The sequence below is a fragment of the Chrysochloris asiatica genome, unplaced genomic scaffold (assembly GCF_000296735.1).
Source record: "Chrysochloris asiatica unplaced genomic scaffold, ChrAsi1.0 scaffold00266, whole genome shotgun sequence".
Lineage (NCBI taxonomy): Eukaryota > Metazoa > Chordata > Mammalia > Afrosoricida > Chrysochloridae > Chrysochloris > Chrysochloris asiatica.
In genome coordinates, this window is record NW_006408784.1 from 2,522,102 (window position 1) to 2,536,812 (window position 14,711).

Below are 14,711 nucleotides of genomic sequence, written 5' to 3' on the forward strand. Positions count from 1 at the left end.
ATGGACGGATGGGTGGATAGATGGACGGATGGGTGGGTGGATGGATGGATGGATGGGTGGATAGATGAGTGGGTAAGCAAAAACAGAGTAGGCTCTCAGCTCTTTATCTGGCCGCATTTTATCCTTTCTTCCCTTGGAACTCTCAGTCCACTTTGCATGATGGTTACTTCCATCACACCATAAGCCCCCTGGGGCAGGGCTGTATTTTGTTCATTTAATCCGCTGTGATTATCATCAATCTAAGTACCTAACACAAGGCAAGTGATCAACTGTTATTAGTTGCCATCAAGTCAATTCCGACTTACAGTAACTCCCTGTGTGAGAACAGTCCTGCTTCACAGGGTTTTCAAGGCTGTGGCCTCTGGGTGGGTTTGAACCACCACAGATGTAGAATGGAATGGATGTGGAGGAGGGGAGCAAGGAAAAGAAAAAATGATGGAAGGGAGAAAGGAAAAGAAGAGAGAAAGTGAGAAGGTCAATTCAGCTACACAAATACAACTACATATAGTAGCTCCAGATGTCAGATGACCAACTCCTACTGGAGAACGTCTGGTTTGGAGTCATAAGAACTTGAGTTTGAATCTTAGCTCTATCATCAGCTTGCTGTGTGACATTGACAAGTCATTCAGCTTCTCTGAGATATAAAATGAGGACCATAGTGCCTCCCCACAGGTATAAGAATTGAACAGGATGATATATAGAAAATTCCAACCTTGTAGATTGCCCCCTTCTTTCCCTATTCCAACTTCAGCCCTTCTCCTAACTGTGTGAGTTACCCAGACAGGCCACTGCTCCAGTCTCCTTTTCACCAGTTCAAGTTCACTAGGCTGGTGTGGGGATCCTGCTCCCAGGCTCTCTTAGTGAGGGAGTGTGCTGCATCCCAAGGAGGTTCCAGCAGCCAAAAAGAAAGGCTGTCCGAACAGCCAGGACTCCATCTCCCAGAGAGAGAGGGTGGAGGGCAGACGGGAAGAGGGATGGGAGGAGAGGCTAGAGGGAGGGCAACGGGGTTCATGCCAATTAAAACTGTGCCAGAAGAGCCAGATCCTAGTTTATTTTTCTGGATCCGATCTTACAGATCCCTCTACCTTAGACAGTTTAGCTTCCTGAGGCTCACACAGAGCTACATTTACCACCAATCAACAGGTTCTGAAATTTCTGGAAACCAAAATGGTGGCAGGAGTCAGTCAGCTGTTTTCCCCATTCCCAAAAGAAAGCCTCATTTTCAACATAGGCATGCAAGGATGGAGGAGAGGGGCAAGAAAAACGTGCTCAGTCAGGGCCACAGCAAAAAAGCTCCTTACCAAACTCTCCTGCATCTTCAGTTCAAACAACACCCCCAGCAAAAGCTTATTCAGGAGACCCTGTGGTTTCAGCCCTGGAATCCCAGCCGATGCAGCTCCCGGTTCCCCCAGAAAAAAACTGAGCCAGGCCAGTGCTGGCCACTTCCTTTAACAATTTTCAATAAGGAAATTGCTGAATTAAAAAAAAAAAAAAGGCTGCATGCCAGAGGGCTCTGAAATCACTTCCCCAGCTGCAGCCAAAAAATGAAGCTGCAATTTAAAAAAAAAAATTTTTTTTTTTAACCTGTGGAACCCGGGGTGGCTGGAAATAGCTATAGTGTGACTCGAGGTGGGGGTAGGGAGAAGTTTTGCCACTGAATTCGTCATTATGCTTGGTCCCGAACCCCTAACCCCTCTAGCCCCTGCCTCCATGTAACACTCCCGTTCCCACACCACTGTCTCACCTCTCGTCCTATCCTCAGATAAATCTAGGCTTCCTGTTAACAGTTGTTTTATTTTCCTGAAGAACAAATCTGTTTCATATTCTTTCTCTCTCTCACACACACTTACTTCAGTTAGCCGCACACTGTCCTCCAGATAAAAAACCCCAACCAATACGCTAACACATGAAGAGTCCCATGAGCAGACTCTGCTTCTTAACCAGTTTCTCTGGGATTGTTGTTGTTGCTAAGCGCTATCGAGTCGGTTCTGAATCAGCGACTCTGTATAGCAGGGGTGGGGAATATCCAGTCTGAGGACCGTATGGTGGTGGAGGTGTGTCCTAGACTCGGTTCCCACTCATGGTGACACTGCACAGGGTTTCCAAGGCTGTAAATGTTTACAGGAGTAGAAAGACTCATCTTTCTTCCATGGAATGGTTGGTAGTTTCAAACTGCTGACCTTGAGTTAGCATCCCAACTCCTAACACCTACACTACTAGAGCTTCTTGAAGGCCGTATGTTGTGGTGATGTGCCGTGGAGTCAGTTCTGACTCATAGCGACCCTGTACAGGGTTTCCGAGGCTGTAAATCTTTACAGGAACAGAAAGTCTCATCTTTCTCCCACGGAATAGCTGGTAGTTTCGAACTGCTGACCCTGAGGTTCGCAGCCGGATTCATAACCACTACGCTACCAGAGCTCCTTTGAAGGCCATATAAGGCCCGCAAAATCATTTGGTCTGGACCTACCAAGGCAACCGCAGTTCCAGCCATCACATTAGGGGTGAGGAAAGTAAATGTTTGACCAAGGCTAATGTTTAAGTTGAAAATTTTGTATGGCCTGCAAATGATGTTATAAATTTTGGTAGAAAAAGGTTCCCCACCCCTGTTGTATAGGATTTCTGAGGTTGTAAATTTTTTTTTTTTTTTATGTATTATTGTGAATTATATGATAGTTTACATGGGAGAACATTAGTTTTACATTCATTCTATTGTATATCATTTCACTGCCATGGTTACTGAGGCTGTAAATTTTTGCTGGAGCAGAAAACCTCCATCTTTCTCCCACAGAGCAGCTGGCAGGCTCAAACCGCTGACATTGTGGTTCACAGTCCAGTGTTTATCCTACAGAGCCACTGTTCTCTGCCCACCTGCAATACTGGGCACTTTTAAAACACTTCCTATAAGGATTGTTGTTGTTATTGTTGTTAAGTGTTGTCGAGTCGGTTCCAATTCATAGCGAGCCTGTACAGGGTTTGCGAGAAGCAGCTGGTGGGTTTGAATCACTGGCTTGCAATGAAAACTGACCTTATGGTCAGATGCCTGCAGTGCCGTACCAAGACTCCACCTGGAAGGGCCTCACTGGCTTCCTCATACCTCAGGGTCTCTGCATGTGCCTTTCCCCTTCTTGCCAGGATTAACTCTCAGCTCTTGGAAGCCTTTCCTGTATTGGTCTCGCCTTCACCTCCCCAAGGTGGGTTTGTCCGTGAGTAACACACACTCCTAGCTGACTTCCTGGTGTCCAGCTCTAGCTCCCCGTCTCCACCCCAGCCTGTGAGCTTCTGGAGCCGGGACAGTGACTCAGGATGGGTCCTGTCCAGAACAAGGTCTAGGCATACATTGTTCAATACAGCTTCAGTCATATGTCTATTTAAATTAAGAATTAAAATAAATTTCTATTTCAATTCCTCAGTGCACTAGGCACATGTGGCCTATCATTGTAGCTGCTGCTGAGTTGGCCTCCAAGTCATGAGAACTCATGAGTTAGCGTCGACTGGTCCATATGGTTTCCTTGGTTACAATCTTTATGGAAGCAGGTCTCCAGGCCTTTTCTGCCTGAGCCTCTGCGTGGGTTCAAAGCACCAATATTTCAATTAACAGTCGACTGCAAACCACTTGATGCTGTTGTGCTTAAATGCCATCAATTCAGTTCTGACCCATAGGCACCCTGTATAGGGTTTCAGAGACGCAGCTGGTGGGTTTGAACTGCTGACCTTGTGGTTAGCAATCTAGTACTTATCCTTCAGCACCAGAGCAGGACCCATGGCAGCCACCACACTGGATAGAACAATATGGAACAGTCTATCGTTGCAGATTCTTTTGGACAGCGCTGCTCCAGATGAGAGTCTGATGGTCAGTTGTCTGTTTCCAACATCCACATATAAGAGAAGGATGGAGGAATCTGCTATCATATATCAGGAGTGCCTGGGGGCTTGGAGACAAGATCTGGCGCATACAGGGGCAGAGAGAAAAAAGTACAGAGCCACTCACTCAAACCTGACACCTGGAAGGGCAGCCATCGCCATGTCTACCCTCTCTTCTGTAAAGACTCCAGCCAGGAAACCCTTCTGGTGCCCCTTGTACACTGTACCACATGGGTTGCTGGAGTCGGGGTGACTTGACAGCATCCACAACAGTAACAAGACGCATGTGGTACTGAGCACTTGAAATGTGCTTCGTGTGACTGGGGAACAGAAATTTGAATGCATTTTCTTTTATTTAAAAAGACATATGGTTTTACCCAGCAGAAAGACACAGTACCCTTAAAGTTTTATGACCATAAATATCACCCAATTTATAGAACAAACTGAAATAATATTTAGTTAACCCAACAGGGGCTGACCCCAGGGAGGCAAAATGAAGAGGAAGAAGGGGACTGAACACACATGTATAACCACACACATGAATGATAAAAATATGTTTCTCCCTGAAGGAAAAATCAGGGCCCAGTCACAAAGCCAAGAAGAGTCAAGACCAACAGAAAACACAAAAAGGTTGAAGGGCAAATCCCACCACATGAAGGGCATCCTTAGACACCTCAAGGAACAGCGCCAGAGAGAACCATCTTGGGGTATTGGCTGCATTGATGCTGGCACCCTTCAACATTGACAACTTGGCAAAGAGCACCTGCTAGACGTCTGGGATTTGGATCCCTTCCCAGAAAAACAAATAAAAAACCAGACAGACAAACAGATACTGAAAATGAGACCCACTTTAAGTCTGGTTTCCCAGCATTCACCCCTCAGTGTCCCTCGCTCATATTTGCTGAGGGTGCTTCATGTATCAGGCACAGCAATAGTGGGCACACGACTTCCTCAGTGTAGGCTCTTACTGGGCATGACCATCATGCTGAACATCTACGTGAGCAGGCAGCGCCCCACAAACAGTGATTCATATTACTACTCTATTGTTGAAGGAGAATGAGGTGGACTTGTGTGGAGATGAGATTAAGATGAAAAACCTGCAGAATGAGGCACATTTTATAGTACCATTCTAGAAAACAAACAGAAAAAAGATGGGGGGCAGCGACAAATTGGTATGCCAACTTAAACGACTGGAACTGGGAATGACGCACCTGGCTGTCGCAGAGTGATAAGTAAAAAGGTGTCTAACTACTATGTTGGAGTCCTAGCGTGGCGCTGTGGGTTAATGTGCTGGACTGCAAAGTCGGTTTGAACTACACGGTAAGCAGTTCAAGCTCACCAGCCGTTCCTCGGAAACCCTACACAAGGTCACTATGGGTTGGAACTGACTTAACAACACCAATAACCTATGTGTTAACAATGGCGGGCACTGCCAAGAAGTGGAAGGAAGGAGGGTCTCTGCATTCCTGCTTCACAACTCTGGTACTGAAAAAGATTTTAAAGCACACTTCTCATGGCTATGATGGTCTATCTGTTTGCCTCCTAATCACTCCTTGTCTGGGCTAGGAAATAGGTGAGAACACACAAGGCCACATTGCCCAACACTGTGAACTTACAGGTGTGAGAGCGCCATCACTGAATCTTTGGGGCAGAATTCCTTGCTCCAGGTTGAGTTATATACTGAGCCCTCTATCTAGAAGCCCTGTGGGAAACCACCGTATGATGAAATCCCTTCTGGAGGGAGAGCACAAGTATTGTAAGGGAGGAGACACCACTGAGATTCTAGGCAAAGCCACTGTTTGGAGTGTTTGGGGGAAAAGTAAGAGGCATGTTCCATATGGCCTCTGGGAATCCTTTCACCTAACATGACCTCTCTTCTCTGGCTCTTCAGAATAACAAGCCCCCTGTGGAAGAAAAGGGCTTAACAAAACAATCTAATTCATTGTTTCTGATATTGGTAAACTGAGACCCAGAGAGATGAAATAACTTGCCCAAGATCTCTAAGAGTATAAAAGGCAGAGAAGCCCACTTTAGGTACATATAACATCCTAGGAACACCTGGTCGACCACTGCCACAGGTCCACCTTGCTTCCAGTAGACAGAAATTCTGGGAGGCAGCAGGTACTTGTGGCACACCTTCCAACGCCCACCACAGTAAGACTGGCTTTCAGAAAGACTACACTACAAGTTCCAGCCAGGAGAGTATGTGTGTATAATTCTTACTTGGAAATAGAAGGGCAGCCACCATGACTTATAGCCTCCCCAGGATTCCCTCCTGATTCTGCTGGTATATTCTGGTCCAAATATCAAACATACACATAGAGAGAACTACTTTCTCTGCAGGCCAAACTTCAAGGTCAGAAAGAGACTAGGCTAGTTTTAGAAAGATCCTCCAAGCAAGAACAGCTACCCCACAGCAACCCCCCCAAGGACCCTCTGCTACTTTGTGGGCTAGGATTCTGGAGATCCTGATGGGTTTGAGCTCCTTCTTGAAGCTTCCAGAAGATAGGCAAAGTTGGGGCAATCTTCTGAGGATGTTGACAGGTACTTAACAACAACTCATATGAAGTGTCCTTTTTACCGCCTGCTTCATGCCACATGTTTTGCCCTTTTGTTGGTGATTACTTTGTTTCAAACTTTTCCCAATCAGTGTGAGCTGAGCTGTCTGAGCCATCTTGTTGGTCTTTCCAAGGTTCTCTAGTTTCCTAAGCATGTGGTGGACTAAGGTACTGGGGCAGGTCAGGAAGAAACTCATTTGCATTCTGTCCAGGAAGTGGGACCTGCCTGTCTGGACACAGCAGAGATTGCACCATCTCATAAAACCTGGGCTTCTGGGGAGGTTTCCTGAGGCAGGACAGGACAAGCTGGATTGAGGGCCCTGCTCCACAGTGACAATTCAACACCCCACCGGGTCCTGTCTCTCCTCTCTCTCTCTGGCAAGGCCCTGCACTTAACCAAGTCCATGAACATACAGAATGAGTCTCTCTTTCTGTAATGGCTGCTTCTGAACGTTAAGCAAAACCTGCTTTGATAGTCTTTCTGCATCTTTAAGGGCAATTTAGTAACATTCATCAAAATTCATCCAAAAAGTTTCACTTCCAAGATTTCTTTCCTACAGAATACACGGCTGTAACAAAGATGTTTTGATAGCAATGTCTGAAATCATAGGAAATATACATCATGACTAGGAAGCAGAGGGCTGCAGAGCTGAACATCTAGCTCAATTCCATGCAGATAAAAAGAGACAACACACAGTCATGTGATGCCCACGTAAGGGCCAGAAGGGTGGGCAGAAACAGGTACTCATTCAGGGGAGGCTGAGCTAGTTTCCCTTTATCTCTTTCTGTGGCATTTCTTTTTGTTTTGTTTTACAATGAACACATATTTTCTTAAGAAAACAACAACTAACTTTTAAAAAAGTAATGGTCCCTAGGGCTCCTTAGAAAAATAGCTGGTTCTAAGACTGGGGCAGAGAAAATACCAGGTAGGCTGGAGAATCTTACCTGGAAATAAGGAAATGCTTAAAACAAACAAGCCAAAAACAAAAACAAAAACAGAAAGATGGAGGCAACCTGAAAGAACTTGCAATGCTCAAAGCTAGAACAATTTGACCAACAAGTAAATAATGTTATCTGTTGATTGGATTATAACCCAAAGTATAAAGTAAATAAACATGAATCCTTATTGATATAAATAAATGACCAAATAAATGACATAGGGGTGAAGAGATGTTTCCTTACAAAAGAACTCCAAATCATCAGTATAAATAATCCCTCTATTAAGCAAAACTTAATCCCATCCTCCTAAATTCTAGAGGTAGGCTAGATTTAGGGGTTGGCCTCCAAAGAACATAACAGAGTCAGGGAACAATAGGAACCGGCAATGAGAAATCTGGCAAACACTATTTTTACCAAGTGACAGAGACAGCATAGAGAAACCCAGACTGGGGGTCATTCTACAAGACATCCAGCCTCAAGACTATCAAGACCATAAAACAAACAAACAAAGAAAAGACTGCGAAACTGTCACAAGCCAGGTAAGACAGGGGAAACATAACAGCTAACTGTACTGCGGTACTCAGAGTGAAAGAGAAGGATGCTAATGGACCAAGGACACCAAACAGCCGCAAGTCTAGTTCAAAAGTAAGGTACCAATGTTGATTTCTTAGTTTTGACAAATATCCCATTGGAACGTCAGAAGTTCTGACAGTAGAAGAAACTAGGTGGAAGGTATACATCGGACCTCTGTGTACTCTGTCTGCAACTTTTCTGTAAATCTAATCTAAAATCATTTCAAAATGAAAAAGTTATTTCAGGTGGAAAATGATTATAAATGGTATTCAGAGGTCAAAGGATTCTATCTCTGATATAGGCGTTGGAAAGGCACATGTTTTTACAGTGTTTGGAACTTTAGGCTCTTCTGAAATTTGTACCTATCTTGGATGGGCATAAGAAGGCCTGGTGGCACTGTGGACTAAGCATTTGGACTGTTAATCACAAGATGGGCAGTTTAAGCCCACCCATTGCTCCAGAGCTCTGGTAGCGTAGTGGTTACGAATCGGGCTGTGAACCTTAAGGTCAGCAGTTCGAAACTACCAGCTGCTCCGCGGGAGAAAGATGAGGCTTTGTACTCCCGTAAAGATGTACACCCTCGGAAACCCTATACAGGGTCACTATGGGTCGGAACCGACTCGATGGCACATAACAACAACAACAACATTGCTCCACAGGAGAAAGATGAGCCTGTCTGCTCCCATAAAGATCTACAGTCTCGGTGGGTCTGGGAGTTTTACTCTGTCCTATAGGGTCACTGAGTCGGAATTGACTTGACGGTAGTAGCTTAGTGGATTGATGAACAGAACCTTCTTGAACCAATTCCAACAAGGGGATGAGTAGAGGCGGGTGTCCAAGGCAGCATCAGAACACCATCATAGCTAAGAAATAGAATAAATTCAACCCCCCAGAAGCCCCCAACACTTGAAGAACGGTGGTCCGGGAAACCCCCCTGGCCCCCTATTCCCCACTGCTGTGCTCCCACACATGTACAAGGAAAAACTCCAAAAATCAGAGCAGAATGAAAGCAGCCACCCTCCCCAGTCAGATGAGGTTGGAGCTAGGTTTACTAATGGAAACCACCTTCAGATGACTCTGGTCCTAACTAGGAGAAGTCTTGAGAAATGAGGCCTAGAGACTTTGTTTGGGGAAGCTAAATATTCAATATTCTTCAAGTTTCTTAAAACCCACCCAGAAAGCAGCCTGGTGCCCTCATACAGACTCAGACTGGCCCACCCTCCTCATGCCCACCACCTTCCCCCAGGTTTATTTCCGGCTCACCTTGCAGGTAAGGAATGCCAGTGCCTTCTTTAGCACCAAAGAGGTGGATAGTCGCCCTTGTTCTTTCAAGCCCTAGGCTGACTCCTACTGCCTCTCATGATTCAGAAAACTGCCTGTGCCCAGCCCAGGATCCTGGGCTTCCTCTTGAACTATGCCTCCTTGCGTGGAGCCTCCCTCAGCCTGTTGGGTCTGGCACTCCCCAGGGAATTACATCAGCTGAGAATGCTGGGGAATTGCCTAATTATCCCTTCTCCACTCCAGTGAGTACCATTGTGCCTCTAGTACTTTAGCTCAGCACTTCCCGCCTCGGGGAACAAGTGGTGCACGGGCTAGTTCCCCTTCAAGAGAGAGAAACTGAGGCTTTTGACCTGTTCGCTGAGAACCTGGGCATCACCAAGAGCAAAGGGAAGTGACTGAGAGTTAGGACTCCAATATTCAGGGCACCCCATAGGCTCTGGAACCCTGGGGGTGAGGGATTCCTGCCTCTCTCCAAACTCTAGCTTCCTCAACTATGAAATGGAGAAAACAGTATCTGCTTTATGGGAATGTTGGGACACTGAAGCCAGAAGTGCACTATATGTGTCAGCTCTGACGTAAAGCGAGCAGCACGAGGCACCAAGCAGGGGCTGGACCCCACTGCGGTCACCGCTGCAGCCCATTAACTGCACCAAGGACCTAGTGCTGGGCAGGTCAGGCTCCCAGAAGCATGCTCCACCCCTCCGGGAGCAATGGGGGTATTAGTGTGGTCACAAGGGGAGCGTTCTCGGGCACTTTGCCTGCCCCACCTTCCTGGAGAAGGTGCTCTCCCCTGGACACTAACACTCCCAGGCTCTTTGCTGAGGTGAGCTGAAGGGCAGCAGGCATCTCCAGTAATGGTGGCTCTTATAGGACATAAACTGAAGACCAGAGCTTGGAGTGAACTGGGTTACCACCCACTCAGGGCTAAACCCTTATTGGCTCCTGGGGACATCTATCATTTCATGACTATATTCACTCATTCAATAAATGAATAAAGTTTATCTGTGTACCTTAAGAGCCCTGGTAGTACAGTAGTTAAGCACCAGGCTGCAAACTGAAACGTCAGTGGTTCTAACCTACCAGCCACTCTATGGGGGAAAGATGAGGCAGTCTGCTTCCCTAAAGATTACAGGCTTGGAAACTTGATGGGGCCAGTTTACTCTGTTCTCTAGTGTAATTATGAGTTCGAATCAACTCACAGCAATAGGTTTGTACTTGTTGCAGCCTATACTTCTCTCAGTTAAGCAGCTGCTGTATCAGACCCTCTGGTGTGATAAGCACTGGACTGCTAAGCACAAGGTCAGCAGTTCAACCCACCAGCTGCTCCTCAGAAACCCCATATAGGGTCGCTATGAGTTGAAACAGACTTTATGGCACCTAACAACAAAGCAGGCCCAATACTCAGTGGCAATGTTAAGGCAAACGAACTGGATCAGGTAGGTCAGCCTCAAGGAGCGTGCATTCCAGGGCAAGACAACCTTAGTTTTTGTTGTTGTTGTTGTTAGGTGCCATTAAGTTGGTACTGATTCATAGTGACCCTATGTACAACAGAACAACACTCTGCTGGATCCTGGGCCAAACTCATAATTGTTGCCATGCTTGAGCCCATTGATGCTGCCACTTTGCCAATCCATCTCGCTGGGAGTCTTCCTTTTTTTCTCTGACCCTCCACCCTTACCAAACATGATATCTTTCTCCAGTGACTGGTCCCTCCTGACAATATATCTGAAGTATGAGAGACGAAGTTTGGCCATCTTGGCCTCCAAGGAGCACTCTGGCTGCACTTCTTCCAACACAGATCTGTGGGTTCTTTTGGCAACCCATGGCACTTTCAATATTCTCCTCCAACACCATAACTTAAAAGCATCAATTCTTCTATGGTCTTCCCTAATCACTGTCCAGCTTTCGCATGCATATGAGGTTATTGAAAATACCATGGCTTGGGTCAGGGCACCTTAGTCCTCAAGCTGACATCTTTGCTCTTCAACACTTTAAAAAGGTCTTGTGCAGCAGATTTGCCCAATGCAATACATTGTTTGATTTCTTGACTGCTGTTTCCATGAGTGATGACAGATGATTAAAGAAGAATGAAGTGCTTGACAACGTTAATCTTTTGTCCGTTGATAAGAATGTTATTTATTGGTTCAGTGGTGAGGATTTTTGTTTTCTTGACATTCAGATGCAATCCATACCGAAAGCTGTGCTCTTTGATCTTCGTCTGTAAATATTTTAAGTCTTCTTCACTTTCTGCAAGCAAGGTTGTATCATCTGCCTATCTCAGGTTGTTAATGAGTCTTCCTCCAATCCTGATGCCACATTTTACTTCATATAACCCAGCTTCTCAGGTTATTTGCACAGCATACAGGTTGAATAAGTATGGTGAAAGAATACAACCTTGTCGCACACCTTTCTTAATTTTAAACCATTCAGTGTTCCCATGTTCTGTTTGAACAACTGCCTCTTGGTCCATGTACAGATTCCTCATAAGCACAATTAAGTATTCAGGAATACTCATACCTCACAATGTTGTCCATAGCTTGTCACGATCAATACAATTGAAAGCCTTTGCGTAGTCAATAAAACACAGGTAAACATCTTTCTGGTGTTCTCTGATTTCAGCCAAGATCCATTGGACATCAGCAATGACATCCCTCGTTCCACATCTTCTTTTGAATCCAGCTTGAACCTCTGGATGGTCTCTGTCAATGTATGCTTACAGCCATTTCTGTATTGCCTTTACTAAAACTTTACTCACATGGGATATCAAAGCTATTGTCCAACGATTTCTGCATTCCGTTGGGTCACCTCTCTTTGGGATGGGCACAAATACAGATCTCTTCCAATCAGTTGGCCAGATAGTTGTCTTCCAAATTTCTTGGCAGAGATGAGTGAGTGTTTCCAGTGCCACCTCACTTTCTTGAAAGATTTCAATTTTTATTCCATCAATTCCTGGTGCCTTGTTCTTTGTCAATTCCTTCAGTGCACCTTGGACTTCTTCCTTCTGTATCACTGGCTCTTAATCACATGCTACTTCTTGGAACAGATGAACATCAACCATTTCCTTTGGGTACAGTGACCTTGTGCATTCCTTCCATCTTCTCTTGATGCTTTCTGCACCATTCAATAATTTGCCCAGAGAATCCTTCAATAACGAAAGTCGAAGCTTGAAGTTTTTCCTCAGTTCCCACAGCTTGAGAAATGCTGAGTGTGTTCTTCCTTTTTGGTTTTCTGACCCCAGATCTTTGCACATTTTATTGTAATATTTGACTTTGTCTTCTCAAGCTGACCTTTGAAATTTTCTGCTCAGCCCTTGGACCTCCTCGTTTTTTCCATTTGCTTTAGCACCTCTATGCTGGAGAGCAAGTTTTAGTGTCTTTTCTGACATCCATTTTGATCTGTTCCTTCTTTCTTGTCTTCTTAATGACTTTTTACTTTCTTCATGTATGATGTTCTTAATGTCATCCGACAACTCTTCTAGTCTTCGGTCTTTAGTGTTTAATGTATCAAATCTGTTCTTCAGATGATCTCTAAATTCAGGTGGGACATATTCAGGGTCATATTTTGGCTCTCGTGGACTTGTTTTCATATTCTTCAGCTTCAGTTTGAATTTGCATATGAGCAATTGATAGTCAGTTCCACAACCTGCCTTTGGCCTTGTTTTGGCTGATGATATGGAGCTTTTCCATCATCTCTTTCTGCAGATGTAGTCAATTTGAAGTTTATGTATTCAATCTGGTGAGGTCCATGTGTATAAACGTCTCTTATGCTATCTAAAGAAGGTATTTGAAATGAACAAATCATTGATTTTGCAGAATTCTATCATGCATTCTGCAGCATCATTTCTATCACCAAGACTATATTTTCCAACTACTGATCCTTCCTCTTTGCTCCCAACATTTGTATTCCAATCAATAGTAATGATCTATACATCTTGGTTGCATGTTTGAACAATTTCTAATTGAAGAAGTTGGTAGAATTCTTCTATTTCATCCTCACTGGCTTTAGTGGTTGGTGCGTAAATGTGAATAATAGTGGTATTAACTGGTCTTCCCTTTAGGCGCATGGATATTATCCTATCACACACAGCGTTGTACCTCCTGACTGACCTGAGTCTTAACCAGGGTGAAATTAGCCTTCAGATTTGTGTGTCATCCCTTTGCCTCCATTCATTGACCCCTCATGCCCCCACCCTGGCCTGAGTCCCAGGCCCCATACCTGCACCAGCTCCGGCCTCACATTGAAGATGTACAGCCAGTCACTGAAGCGGGGGTAGCTGTTGAGCTCTGAGGTCCTCTTGCCAGGGGGCACACTCAGCTTGCACTGCCGTTGCTTGCAAATGTAGCGGACCAGCTTCGCCTGTGGGAAGTCCAGGAAGGAAAAGGCCGATTCAGTCATGGCCCTTACGTATGGCAGCGCTGAGACCGCTACACGGAAGCTCAACCCACCCAGAGCTGTGTGATGATGAGGGAGGACCCTGTCGGATTCCCCTCTGCTGTAGTTCGAAGAATGTGAAGCAGGAAACAGGGAGGAGGGAGGGAGAATGGTCAGCAGAGCAAGTCAGCAGAGAGTCTGGACAGCTACCCACCAACCCCTTCTCCACCCTCACACCCATGACCATCACTGTGTCAATGTGCAAGACGGGTCAGAGCAGAACACCAGGTTAAATAGAAGAAGGACTCTGGCTTTGAGGGGGCAGGAGTGCTGACAGTATGGAAGATATGGGGATTTGGGTCTGATGGAGAATCTTCCACCTAGGATGTTACCAATCTCGAATCAGTTACACCTTGGCTCTGTAACCTTTGACTGGTCACTAACCAGCTGCTATGGAGTCACTCTGGCTCATGGTGACTTCGTGTTTGTAAGAGTAGAAATGTACTCCATAGGGTTTTCAATGGCTGAGTTTTCAGGCCTTTCTTCCAAGGTGCCTCTGGATGGACACACGCCTCCAAACTTTTGGGTAGCAGCTGAGTGTGATAACCATTTGTGCCATCCAGGGGCTCCAAACAAGTTGCTAACCAACCCCAGAAAAGCCTCGTTTTCCTCCTCTATGAGACAGGGAGACTAATAGATCCTTCCTCTGAGGGAGGATGAGAGGATGAAATGAGAAAATTCATAGGAAGCATCTGGCACACGACTGTGCTTGGCAGTACTGATAAGGGTCCTAGACTTTGGGTCAAACTTCAGGGTTGTGGGTCTGTGCATTTCCCAGGGGTGGGTGTCAAAAGCTTCAAAAGCTTTGTTGTTATCTGTCATCAAGTTGGCCCCTGACTCAAGGAGACCCAATAGAACAAAAGGCCACCGGGTCCTGCACCATCTGCATGATTACGTGTAGAATGGACTGTTGTAATCCAAAGGGTTTTCATTGGCTGACAGCTGGGAGTCGATTGCCAGGTCTTTCTTCCATGTTTCTCTTAGTCTGGAAACTCTGCTGAAACCTGTTCAGCATCATAACTACCAGACAAGCCTCCACTGAGGGACAGGGAGTAACTACACATGAAG

General features: G+C 45.5%; 1 protein-coding gene across 1 annotated transcript in view; it reads right to left on the reverse strand.

Moving 5' to 3' along the window:
- Positions 1–13,445, reverse strand: part of KSR1 (kinase suppressor of ras 1) — an 87,511-nt gene extending 74,066 nt beyond the window's left edge. The window contains exon 1 of the mRNA XM_006874224.1: positions 13,428–13,445. The gene's annotated coding sequence lies outside the window, so the exon portion shown is untranslated. The remainder of the gene's footprint in view (positions 1–13,427) is intronic.
- Positions 13,446–14,711: the final 1,266 nt, after the last annotated feature.